At 49.5% G+C, this 19,357-nt stretch overlaps 1 protein-coding gene across 1 annotated transcript in view; it reads right to left on the reverse strand.

Moving 5' to 3' along the window:
* LOC148218015 (uncharacterized) overlaps positions 1-19,357 on the reverse strand; it is a 113,578-nt gene that overhangs the window by 93,788 nt on the left and 433 nt on the right. The window lies entirely within an intron of this gene.

Here is a 19,357-nt window from a genome sequence, read left to right on the forward strand (position 1 = left end):
TATATAGGGTGTATTGGGGCACTGGGGTGTTTTTGGTGCCACAAGTTCAAGCAAATGAGTTGGAAATCCAGGTATGCGGTGATTTAATTAGAGAAAAGTGGCCAATTGGTGCAGCCCTGGCTTCAGGGAGCACACCAAATACGGGGAAAAGATGAACAGACACCAGAACAAATCCTACAACACCGTGGACCAGCCCCTGGGAGCCCTAACGAATTCATATCAGGAGACAGAGAACCCATTTATCATTTCAATGGCATAATTAGATTACACAATGGCCTCAAAATAACACCCAACCAGACAGCTCCAGCTCCTGATCTTCTTACAGACCAATCTATTCAGATGAGGAATGCAACGTTTCCCCATGGGATGGAATCAGATTATCCACTAACAGAAAGAGGAGGAATTTGTGGAAAATCAAATTACGCAAACTGCTGTTCGAAAACAGATCACAAAGGAAAAGTGGTGAAACACAAAACAAAGAAAGTGAGAAAGTAGCTCATATTCCGGTCCAAATGGGCAAAGGATGGGAAGGGGACAGGTTTCTGTGGTTCCCTGGCAGACCACGGGTTAAACGAATGTTGTTTGTCCTTGTATGAGCTACAGCAACTCTCATCTTTTTACCATGGGCCGTGGGGGGACACAGGCATGGACGGAGATGTGGGGGACAGTGACAGGAATGGAAACAGGAAGGGGTGCCCAGCACCCAGGGGACTGGGTTTGAAATGCAGGAATTCCTATGTGTTCCTAAATGTGATTGTAATTTACTGGGAAGGTTTTTGATGTCTTAATTTGGAATGCAAATTAATATTGGAAAAGGTGATACAGAGACTAATTCTGTTCCACCTTTGTGTCAAATGTCTGGCAAGGCCAATGCTGAAGTGAGCCCAGAAGTTTGGGCAGCTCCAGAAAAATAGAGAAAATTAGATATGGAGCCTCTCCAAAGTACTTTGAAGCAAATTGTGCAAGTGGTGTCTAAAAGCAATACCCTGTTCCAAGGGAGGGAAGGCAGAGCTTTCAGCCTCTTATTGAGTCCCTGCTAAAGGCAGGGCTTTTGAAGCCAGGGATCTCTCCCTGTAATGTTCCTATCCTGCCAGTCAAAAAATCAGATGGACTCGATAGAATGGTGCAGGACATAAGAATAATAAATGGGATTATTAAACCCAGGCACCCCACAGTCTCAGATCCTTACACCATCTTCAACCAGGTCCCCTCCTCACACTGACACCATTCAGTCCTTGATGGCAAAGATGCTTTCTGGGGATGCCCACTCACACAGGATGGTAAACAGGATTTTGCCTTTGAGTGGGAACAAGAGGTAGAAAAGAAAATGGAAAAGACATGGACGGTCCTTCTGCAGGGATGCACGGAAGCACCAGCCTTATTGGGGCAAGCCTTGCAGAAAATATCACAAGAATTTACCCCACACGCAGGGATTGGGTTAATGCAGGATGTGGATGACTTGCTGCAATCAGGAGGACAAGAAGTGGTAGAAGAAGCCTCTGTGAAATGGCTGAATATTCAGGCTAAAAAGCATCTTTGAGTATTTGAAAAACAAAAAGAGGAAATGGTGGAGAAAAGAGTTAAATATTCAGGAGGTAATTTGACTGAAGGTTTGTGGTGTATTGATCTAGAGAGGATCTGGGGAATCTCAGAAGCAATCCAGGACTGAAAAGGAGGTGCAAGAATTCTGAGGATCAATCGGATATTGCAGGACCTGGATTGGGGATTCCCTGTTCTAGCCAGAATATTGTATGACTTTTTAAAGCCCAATAGCTTCAATGTTGTACTATGGACAAGAGAAAAGAAAGAAAAGCTGAGAAAGTGAAAAATAACAAAACAACTGGTGCCCTAACTAAGGCTCTTCAAGTCTCAGAAAAGAAATTTGAATTGTATGTGTGTTTTAAGAACATAGTATATTACATTATTGGCTTTTTCAAATAATTAAATGAATGCTCTATGTTGGAGAACTTTGCTGTATGAATATAGTTTTAGTTCTGCGATTAACAGAACTTATAAGTAGTAGTGATAAATATATTTTTGGACTATAACATTTTGATGTAAAAAGCTTTTGTTCATGTAACTAACTCAGAGAATCGTAAAAAAGATAATCAGAAAATTATTCAGATTCTTGGATTATGGGACACCAGAATTCCAGGGAAGGAAAAATAATGATTTACAGGTTGGAGGGGAATGATTCTGAATAATGCATGAAGGTCTATGAATATGCAACACGTTGCTGCATTTAGGAAGTGTTTTCTGAGTCAGTGTGTGCCCTTGGCTGAAGGCCAAGCATCCGGCCATTATAACCTTTGGCCAGAGCCAGGGCAGATATTCAATTATCTCCCTTGGAACTGATCTTTGCAATTCCTTACCCTGGGAATTCTCCACCTAGTGCGGGCTGGAGATAAGGGATGTATATTTCAAGCAGTCTGTGGCCAGAATCCTGTCTCTTGTGAAATCTCTGCCACAGGAAGCTGGGCTGGCACAGAGCCTGCCTTGGCACTTTGCTGTTCACAGCATCCACCCAGGACTCTGCCTCTCAATTACACTCACACACTGGGCTGCCTGCGATTCCATTGTTGGAAAGTATACCAAATTTAAAATTTTTTACATTTCATTTTACTAGTCAGGCTCGGTTTGCCTTTCTCTCAGGAAAGAAATTTTAAAAGGTTTTTTTAAGGGATGTGGCACCACTCAACAGAGATGAGTTTAACATCTCAACAGACTGGGAATAGCCCAAAAGGTTCCCACAAAGATAACAACATTCAACAAAACATCAAGGAAACATCAGCAAACATCAAGGAACACCCACCCCAGACACTGCCCCGGCATAGATGGAGACACCTGGTCTGGAAAAGACTGAGAAAGAAATCCAGGAATGCGGATCTAATTAACATCAGAAGAGGAGAAATCCATTTGCAATAGGAAACCAAACACTAAGAACTACACAACTTTGAAGCAATGAACACTAAACCAATGAATTTCATTGGGTTCGGACAGTAAAAAGGTTAGGAAAAATCTAGTAAAATTCACATCTCATGGAATGATTTTCTCTGCACACCCGGGCTATGTGTGGATGAAATTGTTTCTGTTGCTCATCCTGACCAGGATCAAGTAATGCCTTAACTCTCTAACACTAAAGATATTGTTGGGGAGATTTTTATGGTCCCTGCAGTTTCAGTGACAAGATTACACCATGAGAAAAATTTTTCACATTAATCCTACTTTTAGATTGTCAGTTAGGTTTGGGCCAGGGGTGTGACAAGCAATTTTACTCCTAGGAGAAGAGGCAGAAAAGACTTGATGGCATTGGAATATTTTTCTATATATTTGTGGTGGCTCTTAATGACGGGAGAATATCGGAATGGATCTTTAGAAGCTCACCTTTAAGTTGCATTTTGCAAACCTAGAAGAGTATTAATGGTGAGGCCTTAACGCATAAACTGTTAATAAAAAAGCGTTAAAAAAATAAAAAAGAAAAATAAAGCAGGTTGTGAGGGTGGACGTGTGAATCACCTAAAGGCTGCTCTGGAAGAAAATCCTAGTTCCAGGCAGCCAGGAGAGGAGTTTTAGAAATGCAAATTAACATTGCTCTGGAGAAGTGTGGACAATGCCCAAGGGCCTTCTTGCCAGGGGGAGGAATTTCCCTGAGTCCATCTGCCCCTCACCCCCAGCTCTGCCTGCTTGCACCGATGGAATTTGCACAACTAAAGGCAGAGCCCATAGTGAGGATATCTGACTGCAACAGAAATTGGTTAAGCTGCAAAGGGAAACAGCAAACGCAGAATGTTGGGAAAACTTCATGAAAAAAAAGTGTGGGGGGAAATCATCCCTCTCCCCAAAGCAATGAGGTGTTTTTGCTAGTCCAGAGAAATCACTTGGGAATCCAAACATTTGATGATTTAATCAGAGAAAAGTGGTCAATTCGTGCAGCCCTGGCTGGAAAGAGCACCCAAAAAAGGGAAAAATATGAACGGCCACCAGAACAAATCCTACAACACCATGGAAAAACCCCTGGGAACCCTAACGAATTCATATCAGAAGACAGAAAACCCATCCATAATTTGAGTGGCATAATTAGGTTAAAAAGTGTCCTTGAAATAATAACCAAGCAGACAGCTCCAGCTCCTGACCTTCCTGCTGACCAAGCCGCTGAAATGAGGAACGAGACATTTCACCATGGGATGGGATCAGGTTATCTACTTACAGAAAAAGGAGTTTGTGGAAAATTACGTGAGTCAAACTGCTGTTCGCAAATAGATGATAACTGAAAAGTGGTGAAACAGATAACAAAGGAAATAATAAAACAGCTCGTATTCCGGAGAAAGGAAGGGAATGGGACACGTTTTCGTGGTTCCCTGGCAGACCATGGCTTAAACGAATGCTGCTCCTCTTCTGACGTGCTGCAGCAACTCTCATCTTTTTACCATGCACGACACCTTGCACCAAAGAGGATGCGGGAAAAGAGATTGAGTCAATGGAAATTAAAAGTTTGTAAAGGAAATTCTTCAGAAAATGAGAAAAGGAAGGATTGAAAGCAGTAAGATTAATATCGTAGTAGGGGTGCATATTAACGAGGATATGCAGTAGGCGGATCGGGAAGTCTGAACCTTCCAAGTATCTCAGCCAGAGGGGAATGGGACAGGGAGACGCAGCCGGGAAAATGAGGATAAAAAGGAGGCTGCGTTTTAGAGACCGCATGGCAAATGCCGCATGGCCTCTCTGTTCATCAATAAAGTCACTTTTACAGGACTCCTCTGTCTCCTTTGGGCACACAAACCTCTGGCCACGGGAATTTTCCCGCACAGCCCCGGGCACAGGGCAGACACCTCTGTGCCACCCACAGCAACCGGGACGAGCCAGCGCTGCTCCGGCACCGGCTCCTGCCGAGGCCCCAGCGGGAAGGAGACCGCGGGCAGCCGCTCCCGCAGCGCCCTCAGCCCAGCGCCAACACGGGCCGGCACCGGCACAACCAACCCGCCAGAGCCCCCTGCCGCCCCCGAGGCCCGCAGCGAGCCCCGAGCCCCCGCACAACCGAGCGCGGCTCCCACCTGCGCTGGGGCCGCCTCCGAGCTCCGCCGCCGCCTGTGCCTGAGGAATTCGATGGGATGTGTTGCCTTAACCTTTCTGACCACTCCCAGCCCATCTATGCCAGCATTCAAGCCCTGAAAGAAGGTGTCAATAAACTTCGGGTAGATCATGGGTACGACTGGCTGAACTGGCTCTTAGGGCACTGGGGACTCACTGGCTGGGTTAGGAATTTAGTTAAAATACGTTTGTATGTATTAGGCATCATATTATGCATTGTAGTAGTTATTCCTTGTATTTTACAGTGTGTTAAGAATTTAATCGACAAATCGCTGAAGAGTGTATTTTTAGTTAAAAGAAACGGGGGAGGTGTGGATATGGGTAATGCAAATGAGACTTATAGTACTGCAGATTTAATCAGCAAATGCAGCCTGACAGCGAGGATGCCTGGCAAGAGCAAACAGAGACCTGACTGCAAGAGGACTGGATCAAGTCTGGGTTATGGGAAATAAGATTTTACTGAGTCCAAATGTAAAGTTTGTCTATGTGAGAGTTTGTCTATGTAAGGTTTGTCTATGTGATTGCAGGAAAATATTACCAGCCTTCCTGTAAATGGTATATAAGCACATGTAGTGCTCAGTAAAAATTGGATTTTGATCACCATTCAGTGTCCCCGTCTCTCTCTCATCGTCGATAGTTCAAGTACTCCCAGTGGGGTCCTGGAAAGAGAATGGTGGCACATCTATTGCCTGCTACCCCCCTCTAGGCAATATTCAACTGTTTCGTTCACAGACTCATCTTCCAGCACTCTTAGTGGGGTCAGCAGAGCCACTTCCCACTGGTGGGGGCAAAGAGCACCCTCTGAGCCTTTGTGGTGGGAGCAGACAGTGTTGTCTCAAAGGAAAGGTCAGAGAGAGACCAAGCTGGACCTCTGCCTCCTGCCCCTCACCACACAGGGGAAGAAGGGCACAAAACTGAGCACCTTTTTATTTTTTTTTCTGTCCTGTCATTTCCAGGAGCTTGACTAGCTCGAAGGAGAGGATTAGAAGGATTTCTTGAGGATCACTGCCAGGGCACAGCACACATGGCATCCCTCACCCCTTACATCATCATGGGATGAAGGGGTAGGAACCAACAACAGCCCTACTCCACTGCTCCAGGAGCCAAAACCCCCATGCAAGCATTTAGTTATGGCCTTCTTAGAGAACCACATTCCCACCCAAATCTTCCCCTCTGCAGCAGCTCATTCCCACAGGAACTGGCAGAGCAGATGGGCTTTGGACATTGGCTGGCTTCCATTGCACTCCTTGCCCTGGAGCTGGCACGGCAGGAGAAGGGCTCTGGTGAACCTTCTCCTCCTCCCATGTAGGCTCTAACCCAGCTGCCACAACTTCAAGTTCTCAGAGCACTTCTGGGCTCTGAGCAGTGGCCACGGGAGGAGGAGATGCAACTCCAAAGGCAGCAGCTCCCAGGCCCAGCTCCTGCCTTCCCAGTGGGGCTGTTCGATGGTTCAGGAGAGGAAGGGAAGGGCAAGTGCAGGTGGCAGTAGCTCATTTCCGACTGAAAGAGGGAAAGGTAATTTATTCACTTTGAAATCATTGCATTCAGGCTCTTATTTTAACCTGAAAGGGAAGTAGCACCTTCTTGTGTTTAATTTGGGTGAAGAACAACTGTTACATTTGATATGGTAAGCAGTTCAATTATCTGAGGGAAAGTGTACAGCAAAATTAGTGTTCACAGAGAGAGAGAAAAGTCAGGAGGTAGCAAAAGAGAAGAGGAAAAGAAAGCACACCCCAAGCCAGTTTTTCACCCAAATCCAGGGTTTTCTGTTTGTAGGGAATGGGGTGCAGAGTAGCTTTCCCTTGAGATTCAGGACTGAGAGGCCAGAGCTAGAAAGGTTGTTCAGTGAGAAATCCCCTCTCCCAGATCTGTACAAGAGCTGTTCTTTAGCTTTTACATGGATGTTTAAAATCTGACATATCCTTTCGTCATGTGACTCGTCCCATGACCAGTAAACATAGTTGGACTTAATTACTCTCTCAGTCTATTCTATTACACAACTCTGTATCATCTTAAGTTCTTTGGTGATGGAGTCATATTTCCACCGGGCTAGTTTTCTTCCCAGGGAGCTATTTAAGGGTATATCTGTTGACATATTTCCATTTCTTTTTCCCCTAGTGAATTCCTTCCTTGCTCTTAGTCCCATTCTTCCCGCCAATCACCGGTTCTCACAACAAAAGCTGCCTTCCCGACAGACAATTACAGGTCCTTGAAAGCAAAGCTGGACTACCAGGAATGTTTTTACAGATCAAGATCTGATTTCTTAGGAGCATTAGTGTTAAATAAATGAGGATTTTCTCAAGAACTGTCTGAATGTTCCCACTCTTCTGGATTTGACTGGGCTTCCTTTCTTCCCAGAGTAGCACAATGATGGGATTGGATGCAGGATGGGAATGCTGTGTATGACAGGGAGAGAATTTGGTTGTGGCTAAGCAAGGCTTGCCCTCCTCAAGGACTCTGCAGGGTCCTAGAAGCCACTCAATATCCCATGCTCTGCCATCGAGGAGGTGACAAAGAGCCTGGAGGGAGCCTGTCCAGGACAGCCCAAGGGACTGGACAGAGGGATATTCTCGGTGCTGGGAGCACCTGGATGTTGGACCAGCCAGCTCCTGCTGCCTTTTGGTGGTGCCTGAGCAGGGCTGTGACGATGCCAGGGACATCCTGCAGTGACATCTCCCCTGTCCGTCTGGGCGTGCGCTCGGTCCCAAAGCTCACCCTGATCCTGATCTCAATCTCACTCCATGTTGAGACACACTCACACTCCTGGATTTAATCTCATCCCAGTGCCAGACTCGTGCAGCCCCAGAGCCAATCTCAAGGCCAGGCCTAATGCAAATGGCACATTTAGCCTTAACCCCAATTCCAGCTCTAATCTAAAACCCACCTCTAACTGAAAAACCCAGCCCCAATTCCAGCCCCTACCAAATGCTCAGCCCTAAACCAAATGCCACGTTTAGCCCTATGCCCAAAGCCAGCCCCAATTGCAACTCTAAACCCAACTCCAATGATAGTCTCAAGCCCTAAGGGCAGCTTTGAGTGCCAGCCCACACTCCAATGCCAGCTTTAGCTTGAATTCCCAAGCTCAGCCCCAATTCCTGCCCTAAGGCCAACACCGTTCTTAGTCCTAAGCCCAATGGCAGCCCCAGTCACACTCCCTAGCCCAATCCTGGCTCTGAACTCAAGGCCACTGTGTTAAATATATTACACTGCTGGCATTAGCAATTGTTAGAGTGAATACTATGTGTTTTCTAAGGTTGACTTTTGTAAAAGAAGTTTTCCTAAAGTTTAGAGATCTTTTAATGCGAATGTTGTGTTGTGAATGTTGGTGAGGAGTTGTTGTAATGTTAACATTTAACCAGTGAAGGAATTCACACCTGTTGAATGTATTGAAAAGTAACAAATGATGAGGACTGGGAAAACTGCACATGCTTGAAAAAGGTAGGACAGGGGAGAAACTCTGTTTAAGTGTTTGAATATGTATAGCCTTTTGTAAATATGTATTGGGCTGATGCAATACCCAGGTGGGCAGGGGGTAGTCTCTGCCCTCACCGATTCGGGGGGACTGGCACTGGCTCCATCCCCCTCTGATCTAGGGGGGCCAGTGCAGTCGCTGTTGTTACAGATGAGCAATGTGGTGGTTGGCTCTCACAATTAAAGGATGAACAGTGTGTGTATGTTAAGATAAGTTTTGTGGATGTATAATGATGTTATTGTAATATATCCTCCCATAGTCCTCTTTCCCCTCCCCCTTGCATTGTTGTCACGACATGGCTCAGGTAGTCGGGGCATTTGGGGAGGGCCGGCTTGTTCCTACACCTGACCTCCAGTGCAGATGTAAGAAAGGAGACTCCAGCAATGGACGGCAGAGAAGGAGTTCGGCGACAAGACTTTGGGAGGGCCCAGGGGAATAAAAGGCAGAACATCCATTCTGTAGGGGAGCACGTGGGGGTTTAGTCCTGTGCTCCCAGTGCTGATTTTTCTCCTAATTCAGTCTTTTGCTGTATTTTTCTAAGGTTTAAGAAATTGCTGAAAGTTTTAAAAGAGCAAGCGATGTTTCTCCCACCCTGCACTGCCGAGGCAGGAGGTGCAGCTGGAAGGAGGGAGGCGTGTGGAAAGCTGGTTTGAAGGGTCTCCATTTACTTCTCATTATGCTGCTCTGAGTTTTTGGAGTTTTCTGCCAGAAATCTCTCCCGTCCACTCATCCCCTGGGGTTTGGGGCAGTTTTCCCATTTTGGGGGAAATCAAAGCTGAGAGGAATGTTGAATTTGTCTTTACAAATGAGCTGTGGATCTGCTTGTAGATAAGGCTAGCACTGAGAGATAAAAGAAACAATGGGATGGATTCCACAGATTGATGAATGGAAAAAGATATTTGCCTTTACAAACAAACTGTAGGGCTGCTGATAAATGAAATTGGATATCGAAAGATGAAAGAAGCAACGGGGGCAAAACTATGAATTCTGTAAGAATTAAAAATTAAAAGGGAGGGTTCTACATTAGAGGAGAATTTCAGGTATCAGGCGTTCTGGGAAGTCTGTGCCTCTCAAGTACCTCAGCCAAAGGGGAAAGAGAGAGGGAAATGCGGCCAGGAAAATAGGATAAAAAGGAGGCTGCGTCCTCCAAAAATTTGAGAGATCCCAGGGGAATGTCCCATGGCCTCTCCCTTTATTTGAATAAAGCAAAAAGGACTCCTCTGTCTCCTTTTTGGACATAAATCTCTGGTATTTGTGGATTAATTTTCCTGACAGAAAGAACTTTGGGATTCTTACCTGCACAAGCACATGCAGTGCCTCAGTCATAAGTGCCTCAGAAATATCAGAAGTGTGTCTTCTTCAGAGTGTGGTCACAAGGGTTCAGAGTTGGAGCCAGTTCTGCAGGCAGGCTGATGAATAGTCTGGGGCTCCTCTGCAGAGCCCCATTCATTCTGGGGCTGCTTTCTGCTGGTTCTGCTGGACTGGCTGGAGTGAAACACACACCCAATTAACAGCAGTTAAATTACTCTGGCATGGAACAGTGGGGAACAGGCAGAGCAGTGAAGGGCAGCATGGACCAGTTGTTCTGGCAGGTCTGACGAGGTCTGGTTTGATACAGCACTCACAGAACTCTGCTCCACCTGTGACACTTCCACTTGCAGTAGATGACTGTTCCTCTTCACAATATCCAGCAAGGCAGGTCAAAAACACTTTTACTGTTTTCATCTTCAAAAGGGAGAGATATCAGCAGCAAACATGAAGTAACCAGTCAGAGATCCCGGGAAGAAACAAAAGAACAAAGAGTGGTGGAAAAAACCAGGTGGAGCAGGGATCCTTATCTGTGTGGGAGATATCCTCTGCTAATGGGCCATCTGTTAAAACCAGGGGGGGCAGTGTTCTTTATCTTTTCCACAACCCATCCTTCCTCCAGGAAGATATCTTCTGTTAATGGGCCATTGAGTGCCACTGCATGACTGATAAAATTCCATCATCCCATTGGGAGATGCTCCAGCCAGGGGGAGGAGCCAAGCCTTTCCTACCTAGATAAAATCTGAGATTTGGAACACCAAGGCAGCCCTTACCCACTGGTTTCCAGAGGACAAGAGCTACCAGACCTTTCTTTGGAATCACTACTTCAACAAGACCACTTCATCTGAACTGCCACCACCACCCTAACTAGCGGGGTGTCAGGTTGTATTCTGATTCTGTCAGTTGTTTTCTTTTCGACTATTGCATGTATTTTATTTCTCTTCTCTTTTTTCCTATCAAATTGTATTTCTGACTTGGAGTCTCTCACTGGTTTTGCTTTCAACCCAGCACAATTTTGGAGGGGATTTTTGCTGAATCTATATATTTGGGGTGGTTTTGATCTGTGTCTTAAAGTCTGGAGGATTTTGAGTGGGAATCTTGGTGTTTGGGAGGTTATTACAGACATAAGATCCTCAATGACTTCCAGAGATGAACTTGGGCAAGGAGGAACACCCAGTTTATGGAGCTCTCTTCTTGTTATTTCCCCCTAAACCTGGATTTTCATTCCTCAGGTGTGCAGGGATGGAGGAGGCAGAAAAGCCCCGGAGATCTCTCACGAGGAGGGGCTGCAAACCCAGCCCAGGGAGCTGCGAGGAGGAAAGACCCTCCCTGAGCCGGGAAGGCGGCCGGAGATCCAGGCAGAGCTCAGAGCTGGTGGAGAAGCCTCCTGGAGGGGAGAAGCCCCACAAGTGCTTGGAATGTGGGAAGGGTTTCAGCTACAGCTCCCAGCTGATCCGACACCAGAGGGTCCATACTGGGGAGAAGCCCTATGAGTGTGGAAAATGCAGGAAAAACTTCAGCACTATTTCTTATCTGATGAAGCACCAGGTGATCCACACAGGGGAACGGCCCTACACCTGCTCCGAATGTGGGAAGAGCTTTCAGTGGAGCTCCAACCTGAGAATCCACCGACGTATCCACACTGGGGAAAGGCCCTGCCAGTGTCCCAAGTGTGGGAAGAGGTTTCACAGCAGCTCCGATTGTCTCAAACATGAGCGGATTCACACAGAGGAGAGGCCCTTCCGCTGCCCCGACTGCAGGAAGGGATTCAAGCACAACTCCACCCTCACTGCCCACCGGCGCATCCACACTGGGGAGAGGCCCTACGAGTGTCCTGAGTGTGGGAAGAGCTTCTCACAGAGCTCTCACTTGACCAAACACCAACGGAGTCTCCACTAAGGGAATCCCTGTGAATGCCCCAAGTGTGGGAAGAGCTTCGTGCTCTGCTCCAGCTCCATCCTCCATGGGAGGATTTGTGTTGGATGATTCCCAGTGACTCCCATTTGGTGAGGGTGAAGGGGTTTGAGAGATTTCTTTCCCTTCTTCTTGTCCTGCTGTGATTTGGTTGGTAATAAATTTCCTCTCTGTGCCCAGGCTGGGTCTGTGATGCACATTTTGCTGTTTGGTATGGGATGCTTCCCCTTTTTACACCAACCCAGGAACTCTGGGTTAAACTTTTTCTCCCCTGTTGCAGCTGGAGAGGCAGGGTCAGTGTCTTTGGTGGGTGCCTGGCATCGGGCCAGCATCACTCAGGCCATGGGCACCCCTGAGATCCCAGTGTGGTGATGCATTCCCCCACTCCTAGAGAAAGTGCCAACCCAAACTGAGGCTAGGATGAAACATGGTTATGACTGGAGCCCACTCTCTTGTGACCCTGTCAGCAGAAATCCAAAAGGAGACCTTTGAGCTCTCCTGGGCCACCGTGGGCTGTGACCAGCAGTCTCCCTCTGAGGGGCCTCTCAGAGCCAGCAAACCCTCGGCTTTGCTGTGCCTGGAGGATCGCTGAAACACGACGTGTCCTGGGCCCATACCCTCACTGCTCAAGGCCCCATCCTTCGGCCAGTGGGAGATGCAAAAACATCTGAAGGGAGGATTTCACTGAGCTCTGGGGGGAATTGCTTGCACTGACTGTTCCTGTCTGTGTGTGTGCCCCTGCACATATGCTATAGCACATCTGGGAGAAATACAGCTTTCCTAGATGTGGAAGTACCTTGGATATCTAAGTTAGGCCTGTAAGCAAGGTTCAGTTATAGTTATGAACATACTTAAATGCTGTTAAATGCTAAGTGTTTTGCTAAGTTCTTAAATGTAAGTCATAAGTGTTGTTATTGTATTAAGTTGCTAAGTACAACTTGGAAGTTACAGCTGTAAGTTAGGTTAAATGCTGTTAAGTGTTATTGCTCTGTGGAATTGTTAATGTTAAGTTCTAAGTTAAGTTAGGTATAAGTTTGGTGTTGTTCGTCTGTTGAATTGCTAGGCCTAAGGTATAAGTTAAGTTACAAATTAAGGTAGAAGTTCAAATGTTTTTAGGCCGTGTTCCTTTTAATCCCTGCATGCACCTAAACACACCACACACCCACCCACACTCCCCTAGAGAGTTCCCAGTTAATTTCTGTTCCGATTGCATGGATTTTATTTGGTGTTGTTCTTGCCTTGTTGTGCCTCACCTGTCCTGTAGGCAGTGGAGTGAATCTTGCCAACAAACTTATTGTACTTTGTTGCTTAATATTAAATCTGACTTTTGTTCATGCCCTTGTCACCGATTTTTAAGCGATCTCAAACGCTCTCATTCATGACAGCACCACAATGTCCCGCATCACCGAGGGCCCTGACACACGCCCGTGTCACAAAGGGCCACCCCCGGCACCCAAGAGCAGAGGGACAGCCTGGAAGCGGCCCGGAGCAGCCCCGGCCTCGTGGCCTTGTAGCCCCTGGCGTGGCCAGAGCCCTGGGAGGCTTTGGGGTCCCCACTTCGGTGTCCCAGGGGTTCCCCGTCTCCAGGCTCATCCCTTCTCCAGGCTCCCCTCACTCCCGGCTCTCGGGGTCCCCCCTCTCCAGGCCCCCATTTCAGGCTCCGGCACTCCCGGGGCTCTCCCCTTTTCGCTTTCCCCCCCTCAAGGCTGCTCCCCTCGCCCTGCCAGTCCCGGGCGATCGCCACGGGGCTCCGGGGACCTCCATCCCCCACCCACCGCCGGGGCTCTGCCTGCAGCCGCCACCCAGACATCCCCAAAAAAACCACCCGGGGACCCCGCAGGATCCCCCAAAAGGGGATTTCGGGACAGCTCTGGAGCCCTGCAAGATGCAAACATTGCTCCGCCCGCCGTCTCCCGAAATACACTAACAGGGAGAACCAAAGATACTTGGGGGGAGCTCCAAATATCCCTCTCCCTCTCAAAAAATCCCTGCCAGGACCGCCCAAGATATTGGGGGCGAGGTCCCCCTCCCCGGTCACCTACACAATACGGGGGGGCCGATACTGCGGGCGCGAAGGGGCTGCACATCCAGAGAGCGATGGACGCACGGGCTGCCGCCTCTCGCTGCTCCTCCTCCTCTTCTTGCTCCTCCTCTACCCCTCCTCTTCCTCCTGCTCCTCCTCCTCCCTGTCCTGCTCCTTCTCCTCCATCCCTTGGCTGCCGGCGAGGAGCTCTCTCGGGTGAGCGCGAAGGGAACGGGAGCGGTGGGAAAGGGGTGGGAGAGGGGGTATAAAGGGAGATGGGAGAGCGGGAAGAGGGTTCCCAGGGAGGGTGTCCACGTTAAGCCCAGGACCCCCAATCCCCTCCGTGTCCTGCCAGCCCCTCCCGGCGCTGTGGGGTCCGGGCCGTGCCCCAGTGCCGGCTCAGGGGGTGCTCCAGGCTGACGTGCTCCACCTGGAGCTGGAGCTGACCCCGTGCCGGGGGGAGTTTCCAGCAGCACCAGGAGCTGGTAGAAATCCAGTCCCCACTGGGGACCAGGTCGGTGGCCACCACGTGGCCCGAGAGCTCCTGCTGGCCCTGGAACCAGCTCAGCTGGATGTCGGCAGGGTAGAAATCCATCAGGGAGCAGAGCAGGCAGGCGGGGCCGGGCTGGGAGCTCGAGGGAAGCAGCGAGATGGACACACTGGGATGGGCAGGGGGCCCCTCCAGTGCGGATCTGCCCCCCCATCCAAGCCGCAGATAATCGCTCCAGGGATCGAGTGCTAAGGGACAGGGAACCACCTTTCTTCCATCCCAACTCCACCTTTCCCTCCCCTCTCCCCCCCTTTCTCATCATTCCCCAAATCTACTGACCCCTCACGACTCAATGTGGGTTTCCCAGCCCCCTCCCCCAATCTTTGGGCGTCCCAGCTCCCTCTTTTCCCCCATCCTTTGGCCCATTCCCAATCATCATTCCAACATCAAACCCCCTAACCCGTTCTTGCTTTTGGGGGTTCCAGGCCTCTCCTGCTCAATCTCGGGTTCCCAATCCCCTCTTTCACTCTTTTTGGACAACTCCTGACAGCTTTTTTCTGGGAGGAATCCCTGATTTTCAGCATTTTTGGGGTGTAGTTTCAAAGCGGACAGCTCCAGGTCCCTCCTGCTACCTCTGGGGATCCAACCCCCTTTTCCCCAATTCAAGCACCTCTCAAAAGCCCATCAGGTGACTCACATATTCTCTCCTTCCTCTCTCCCCTCCCCCCTCCCGCTGCTTTTCTTTTTTTGGTCTCTTTTTAAAACAATATCCTATTAAATATTACAGGGCTTCTGGTTTTGCCAAATGCAGCCTAAAGGTGAACAGTGAACATTACAAATTCCATACCAAAATTTTGCCATCACTAACAGCCACTCATAAACATACCCAAAAAATCCCCAAAGGAATAAAGATTTTTTCTGCTTATTCCCCTAACACTAAAATGTGGTTCTCACACCCTTGGCCCAATCTTAACTGAAAATATAAAAGTAGGATTATTAAGAAAAGATATTCTAATGGTGTAATCTTGTCACCAAAACTGCGGGAGGACCCAAAACTCTTCAACACCATTTCTACTGTTAGAGAATCAAGGCATTACTTGATTCTGGCCAGGATGTGCAACAGAAATCATTTCAGCCACACATAGCCCGGGTGTGCAGAGAAAATCATTCCATGATATGTGAGTTTTACTCGATTTTCCCTGAACTTTTCACAGTCCAAAACCTATAGAAATCCATTGGTTTTATGTTCATTGCTTCCAAGTTGTGTAGTTGTTACTATATAATTTCCTATCGGACCCGAATTTCTTCCCCTCTATATTAATTAGGTCCGCACTCCTGGATTTCCTTCTCAGCCTTTTGCAGACCAGGCATCTCCCAACTATGCCAGGGGCAATGTCTGGGGTGGGTGTTCCTTGATGTTTGCTGATGGGCCTTAATGGTCGTTATCTTTGTGAGTATCTTTTGGGCTATTCCCAGTCTATTGAGATGTTAAACTCCCCTCTGTGGAGTGGAGGAACATTCCTTAGAAATATCCTTAAAATTCGTTTCCCCAATGCAAAGGCACATGGAGCCTGAGTAGAGAAATAGATTTTTAAAATTAGACTTGGTATATTTTCCGACCATGGAATCCCCGGCAGCCCAGTGTGTGAGTGTAACTGAGGGGCAGAGTGGAATTGTGCCGTTGTCTTCCCCAGCAGCTGTGGCAGTGCAGGCACAGAAAGCAGCGAAGCTCCAGCAGTGGCAGCAAGGATTGGCCCCAGTGTGTGGAGATGCCAAAGGAGGGTGCCCAGGCAGAGGATTTCAGCAGAGGATCTGTGGGCAGGCCCAGGGGCTTGGCCCGATGTGGAGCCCTGGCTGCTGCTGCGTTGCCTTCAGTGCAGGGTCAGTGGTGCCCTCCCATGCTGCTCCTGCAGCCGGGAATTCCAAATCTCCGGGGCTTGAGAGCCCCTGAGCCCAGGGTGAGGGGTCCCCCCGTGTTGAGCTGTGCTGGCGGCTGTTTCTGTGCTCAGGGACTCTTGGAATGGGCCACGGCACTTGGCCACCAGTGGTGCTTCTTTGCACTCCTTAGGCAGGACCCGATGGCCTGGGTGGATGTTGTGAACAGCAAAGTGCCAAGGCAGGCTCTGTGCCAGCCCAGCCTCCTGTGGCAGAGATTTCACAAGAGACAGGATTCTGGCCACAGACTGCTTGAAATATACATCCCTTATCTCCAGCCCGCACTAGGTGGAGAATTACCAGGGTAAGGAATTGCAAAGATCCATTCCAAGGGAGATAATTGAATATCTGCCCTGGGTCTGGCTCTTACTCTTGCCAAAGCCAATGGCAAAAGCTGTATCCATTGCATCTTGGTTTCTATCACCAGCTTCCAAAGGAGTTTGTTTATTTCCCCATTCATTCTTTCTACCTGCCCTGAGCTCTGGGGGTTCCAGGGCTTGTGGAGGTCCCATTGTATTCCTAAAGCAGCCATAACGCCCTGAAGGGTCTTTGCTGTAAAATGAGTTCCCCATCTGAGAGTCTGTTGTTTCCACAATCCCTTATCTTGGAGTTATTTGTTTTAGAAATACCTTAATAAGTGATCCGGTTATTGCTGAATAAGTCAGAATTGCTTTTGCCACCCTGTTAGCTGCCATGCTGTCACCAGCAGATATTTGAGCCTTCCTGCTCAGGGCATTTCAGTGCCAGGCTCTTCCAAGCACACCCAGCTCTGCCGGTTGAGCTGACCATGCAGGGGTAACCTGAGCTTGGTCTAATTCCCTTTCCTTCATCAGAGCATGTCTTGGAGCTCTTTTCCCTTCTCCTGCCCTTGCAGACCCATCCATAAACACATTTTGTCCCTCAGGCCAGGGAAAGTCTCATCAATATCTCTTACCCTGGCTCTGGAGCTCCGTCACTTGAATGCAGTCATGGGTTTGTTCCCAGCCCCCTGTGCAGGCTGTTCAATCAGGAGCCTGGGTTAAACCCTTCCCCTGTCCTCAATTCTAAATCCTCCTGTGCCACTGAACAAGTTTCATTCTGCCCCAGTTTGATCCCTGTCCCTGCGCTGGGATGCTGTGGGTTTGGGGGGAAGAGGGAGCCGGCAGTGGGTGCTGGGCCTGGGGGCAGCAGGAGAAGGGAAGGAGAAGCAGGGTTGAAGAACAAAATGGTCAAATGATGCCCGTGGGAGAAGGTGGGATTGTACAGGAGAAGGAGGAATAGTAGGAGGAAGAGGCGTGTGAGGAAGAGCAGGGACACAGGAGGAGAAGGGGCAGAATCAGTAAACACCATAAGGTTCCATCCCTCCCTGTGTTTACAGCCTCTCCCCCAGCCCCAGGAGCGTTGCCCCCCACGTGCAGCAAGTGACAAGGGAAGGGGATCCATGATTTTCACAGGGTTGAATTTTGGTGTTTCTGACCTCTATTGGGCTAAATTGGTTGGTGCTTTGGGTTTTTGTGAGGGCTGAATCTTTATATTTAGGAATGAGTTTTGGCTGAATCTTGCTTTTTGTGGAGGTTTTGAACTGTGTCTTGATGTTTGGAGGACTTTTGGTTTGAATAATGGTGTTTTGGAGGTTCTTACAGAAACAAGATGCCCAATGACCTCCTGAGATGAACTTGGGAAGGAGGAACCTCCAGCCCAAGGCACTCTCTTGTTTTTCCCCCAAACCTGGATTTTTTATTCCTAAGGCATTCATGGATGGAGGAGGAGGAAAAGCCCCAGAGATCTCACTCGAGGAGGGGCTGCAAACCCAGCCCAGGGAGCTGCGAGGAGGAAAGACCCTCCCTGAGACGGGAAGGCGGCCGGAGATCCAGGCAGAGCTCAGAGCGGGTGGAGAAGCCTCCTGGAGGGGAGAAGCCCCACAAGTGCTTGGAATGTGGGAAAGGTTTCAGCCGGAGCTGCGACCGGATCCAGCACCAGAGGATCCACACTGGGGAAAAGCCCTACGAGTGTGGGAAATGTGGGAAGAGCTTCAGAGACATCTGCGGCCTGCTCCAGCAGCAGGTGATCCACACAGGGGAACGGCCCTACACCTGCTTGGAATGTGGGAAGAGCTTTGGGCAGAGCGCCACCCTGAGAAAACACCAGCGCATCCACACCGGAGAGAGGCCCTACGAGTGTCCCAAGTGTGGGAAGAGGTTTCAGACCAGCTCCAATCTCCTCCTACATGAGCGGATTCACACAGAGGAGAGGCCCTTCCGCTGCCCCGACTGTGGGAAGGGATTCAACCGCAACTCCACCCTCACTGTCCACCGGCGCATCCACACTGGGGAGAGGCCCTACGAGTGTCCTGAGTGTGGGAAGAGCTTTTCTAACAGATCAACCTTTACCAGACACCAACGGAGTCACCACTAAGGGAATCCCTGTGAGTGCCCCGAGTGTGGGAGGAGCTTCGTGCTCTGCTCCAGCTCCATCCCCCATGGGAGGATCGGTGTTGGATGATCCCCAGTGACCCCCGTTGGGCAGAGCCCTGGTGATCCGTGGTCCCGGTGATCCCCGTTGGGTGAGGGGGAAGGGGTTGGAGAGATTTCTTTCCCTTCTCCTTGTCCCGCTGTGATTTGGTTGGTAATAAATTCCCTCGCTGTGCCCAGGCTGGCTCTGTTGTTCCCGTGCCGGTGCTCGGGCCGGGATCTCTCTTGTTCCTTCTCTCACTCCCGGGCCTCTCCTCAGCCAATCAGAGAATGCGATGAAGAAGATTCAGCCAATCAGAGAGAGCAGCTGTGATGACTCACCGGTTGCCGGGCAGACCCGCAGCACCCAGTGTTCCCCACCTGGACCCCACCCTCCCCCCCCGTCACGATCCCCCCGCGGGGTCCCCCCAAGTCCTTTCCCAGTCCCGCCCCACAATAAACGGGACGGGGCGAACTGGGAGACTGTACTGGGAACACTGGGCGCAGCCAGGCTGGGGCAGAGTGACAGCAGGGCTGGGGGGAACACACGACCCCCCCAAAATCAGCGCGGGGACGGAGCGGGGGGGTGCCTGCCTCACCCGAGGCCATGGGGAGGGGCTGCAGCCGCTGCTGGGTCAGGAGCTCTGTGGGCAGGGAAAAGGGGGTAGCACCTGACTGGGGGCCCCATGGGGAGCGCA

This window comes from Sturnus vulgaris, unplaced genomic scaffold, assembly GCF_052056855.1.
Source record: "Sturnus vulgaris isolate bStuVul1 unplaced genomic scaffold, bStuVul1.hap1 Scaffold_195, whole genome shotgun sequence".
In the NCBI taxonomy this organism is placed as follows: Eukaryota; Metazoa; Chordata; class Aves; order Passeriformes; family Sturnidae; genus Sturnus; species Sturnus vulgaris.